This window comes from Oxyura jamaicensis, chromosome 1 (genome assembly GCF_011077185.1).
Source record: "Oxyura jamaicensis isolate SHBP4307 breed ruddy duck chromosome 1, BPBGC_Ojam_1.0, whole genome shotgun sequence".
NCBI classification, from domain to species: Eukaryota; Metazoa; Chordata; class Aves; order Anseriformes; family Anatidae; genus Oxyura; species Oxyura jamaicensis.
In genome coordinates this window covers 122,030,686-122,034,374 of record NC_048893.1, presented here as the reverse complement: position 1 = coordinate 122,034,374, position 3,689 = coordinate 122,030,686, and the positions used below count along the sequence as shown (strand labels likewise).

General features: G+C 38.4%; 1 long non-coding RNA gene across 1 annotated transcript; it reads right to left on the bottom strand.

The window, feature by feature from the left end:
• Nucleotides 1-572: 572 nt before the first annotated feature.
• Nucleotides 573-3,199, bottom strand: LOC118172017. The gene is made up of 4 exons (XR_004753597.1): nt 3,136-3,199; nt 2,787-2,879; nt 1,933-2,091; nt 573-1,789 (listed from the first exon to the last, which is right to left on the bottom strand). It is a non-coding gene; the product is annotated as an uncharacterized LOC118172017 (long non-coding RNA).
• Between the last annotated feature and the right edge of the window lie 490 nt (nt 3,200-3,689).

The following is a 3,689-nucleotide window of genomic DNA, read 5'->3' as shown; positions in this document are numbered from 1 at the left end:
AAAAAAAAAAAAAAAAAAAAAAAAAAAAAAAAAAAAAACTGTGTAACTGTGTATAGTATTTGGTGATCGTGCACAATATTTTTCTTTCTGTTTTTATCTAAACTGAGATGATTTCTGGTGTGTTTTTTCTTGTTTTTATAGAAGAGGTCTTTGAAGTGTTCAACTCTTGTATTTCCTTTAACCCCAAACAGTGAACAGTATTGAACTGCTGCTATAAAATACAAGTACCCTAAGGAGACAGGTGTGTTACAGTATTAATATTCCATGTAGCAACAAATATATGAAGTGGTAACTCATTGCTCTTGGAAGATATACACTCCAATGATTAAAGAAACACATCTGAGGGCAAGGCTGCTGTTCCCACCTCTCTGAGTGACTTGACATACAACATGCAACAAATCACTTGAGGGGGGATTTGCAGAAGTTGTCTGAATGACTGGAGAGCTCAAGTTTGAAATTATGCCACCTCCATCCTCACATATATTCAGTAATAAGTATGACCATAAATGTCCTTCATCTGATTTGTATTCAGAGGATCTATGAAAAACACCAAGTAGTGCCTCAAAGTAGTATACAGTATACATTAAATATATATTTCTCCTGAGAACAGGCTTCAAGCATGGCTGTACATCCCATTTCATAAATGGCAGAACCCTGTGGACTGATGTCTTACATTTTGTCCTTATTGGCTCTTTGCCCTGCAACTGACATCTGTTCCTCCCATTCTGGGTACACCTTTACCCATCCTATACAAGTATTCAATGATCCTTTATTGCAGTTCTAGAGCTGCTTCCTGACACTGTTTTTGACCCTGCTCTGCGAGGTTGCTGTAGTGCAGCCAGTGAGAGCACATCTCTGCTATCTCACTCTAGAGTGCTATTGCCCAAGCCAACCTTCCCACCCTGTCACTGCCCTTTCCACTCCCACTGGGCTCCCACAACGCACCCTGAGATCAGACAAACTCCAACACGTCCCCCCTCACCACCACACTGCTCTGAACTAAAATTTCTCCTGCTGGTAGTGCCATCTGTAATCAGGTAGCAAATTCAGCACAAAGGGCGTGCTGCAGAGGCACTCCTTTCATTTCAGCAATCTTCTAATGAGCATATTTCAGAAGGCTTTGGATTCAAAAATCAGAGGCAGTAAGCACCTGTAGCACCCCTCAATGGAGAGATGTTTGTGCTGGACAACCCTCCATCTTCTGTCTCAATTAGTAGGCTAAACATAGCCAGGAATACCTCACATCAGGCTTCTAAATGTGGTGCCCATTTCAGTTGCTAAACTGAAATCCCTAGAAGCTATTACAGTGAAGAAACAATTCTCTTTTCCTTCAGCTCCTTGACATAAATATAAGAAATATATGTGAAATGTTTTTGTTTTTGTTTTGTTTTGATTTGATTTGATTTCAGAATAAATATAAGCCAGCATTCAGGAAGCCTCTGATAAGGCTTTGAGGCAATTGCTATATTAGCAGGCTGTGGAACTTGGTCTGCATTTTTGGGTAGACCTGTGTGGTGCCAGAAGTTGGACTTGATGATCCTTATGGTTCCCTTCCAACTTGGGATATTCTGTGATTCTATGATTCTATGATTCTCTTGCTGACGATTTTGAAGAACTGGGTAAGTATTTGTCAGGAATCATGTAAGTCTATCTAGGAGGGAGGGGTAGAGGGGTGGGGGGAGACCAAGGGAAGTTTCTTAAGGTTCTGGTTATCTATGATTTTCTGAGATAAAATGTGCCTAAAAGCATGAGGCCAAAATAGAAGAGACACTTTCCTTTTAGGACAATCCTAGAAGAAAAACAAAATTCTTGTGCTATACAGCACTACACTGAATTCAGCTGTAAAAGCTATCATAATAACATTCAACCAACTGTGTATACAAAATGCGCACGCAGTTACCATAACCATCGTACGACTAAATGTGTATTTACCTAAAGCCATTACTTCCCTAGCCTTGCATTTTTCTGTAGGCATTGACTGATATCTGCAATTTTGGTGACTCCATGCATAATTCAGGGCAAAAGGACTGGGCCAGGTTCATAATGTTTTGTTTTGTTTTGTTTTTTTTCCAAAGGAGCATCAATCTTCTCCTTAGAAAGAGAAAAAACAGTGAAAAACTGGTTAATAAAAATAGCAAGCAAGCAAGCAAGCCAGCACCTCCAGCCCAATTATAATTCATTTCATTTGAGCTGCAATATTCAAAACATATCATGAGCACCATGTACTGATGTGTATATGCCCATGCCAAAGAAATGTGTATCACAGAGCAATATACCATATACTACAGTGACTACCTGGATTTTGAGTCCCCATTCCTTCCTAAAATATAATAATTTCAGCAAATTCCATGGAATTAGTCCAGATTTATTTTGGTTGAAGAGTAAGGAAATATAACTGCTGAGCTGTCAGTTTCACTGAGGAGTCATTCAGTGAGAAGTTCTTACAGAGAAAGATTTAGATAAAAACTGCACAGAAATCTAAAGATTAACAGTGTGCTGGGGAAAAAAAAAAAAAAAAAAAAAAAAAAAAAAAAAAAAAACACCAAAAGGGTTCAATGACTGATGGTAGTCATGATTTTACTAGGGAGATTGGGAATGTTTTTTTTTCTTTCTTTCTTTATTTTATTTTATTTTATTTTATTTTAACATCTGGATTGCCTATTCATGCCATATTGTGAAGTCTTGAATGGACATTTCAATGTCTTGCTCAATCCACAATGCTTCTGAAAAAGTTATTTTTCTATCCAAATTTAAGCAGAAACGTTTCTAGAAACTGGGGAGCTTACCCTGAAACAATTTTTCCTGTATAGTTTTATTGACATTACAGAATCCTAGCTGAAATTTTTCATCAGTTGTCTCCAGAGATGATGCATAATCAGCTTAAAATAAAGAAAACGCAGATAAGACTAAATCATCCTTCCCAGTGTTACTGAATTTGCAAAAAAAAACACAGCCATTTCTGGTCTCCTATTATCCTAATAGAAACTCTTCAGAACTAGTCATAGCTCTGATGCTGTTGTTTTGAGTCTTTATATTTTATATACATTTTTAAATATTATATTTTTGGACGTAATCAAAATGCTTATGTGTTATGAATTTGGACAAATTTCATGCAATTGAGGAATAAATCACTACCTATACTGCTTTAGAGACCCTCTTGCACTGATACGCCTCTCTGAAGGAAAAAAGTAAACACCAGAACGTGAGGTGCTCAGCAGAGATAATCTGAGCTGAAAGCAGAAAGGACTGACCTTAAATAGGCTCAGCCGCACCCAACACATCACAGGAATGCTGCAAGCATTCAAAGTGAGTTGATGGCAATGTCCTGGTGATAAATAGGGTGAAACAGCAGCTTTCTGCTTGCATTCTCTGGATTTAATATTGAGTCCCTAAAAACGTACAATATCATGTCTTGACCCTTGACAGAACGAGTAGTGATGATCCTGCAGAACACGCTACTGATAATCTCCGTGTTGTTGCTGCAAATGCCAACAGAAGCTCTCCTGCTTGTACAGGTTGGTCCTGAGGTAGCCAAGCCCTTGAACTCATCTTTAAAGGCTGTACATACAGGAGTGCTTGAATGGCTCAGGGTATGTTATCTGGGCTTTTGACCCTTGCAGATCACCTTCATCAACTGGCATTACTTTAAGCCTTCATCTAGCTGAACTTTTTGGCTGCATTCTGGATGA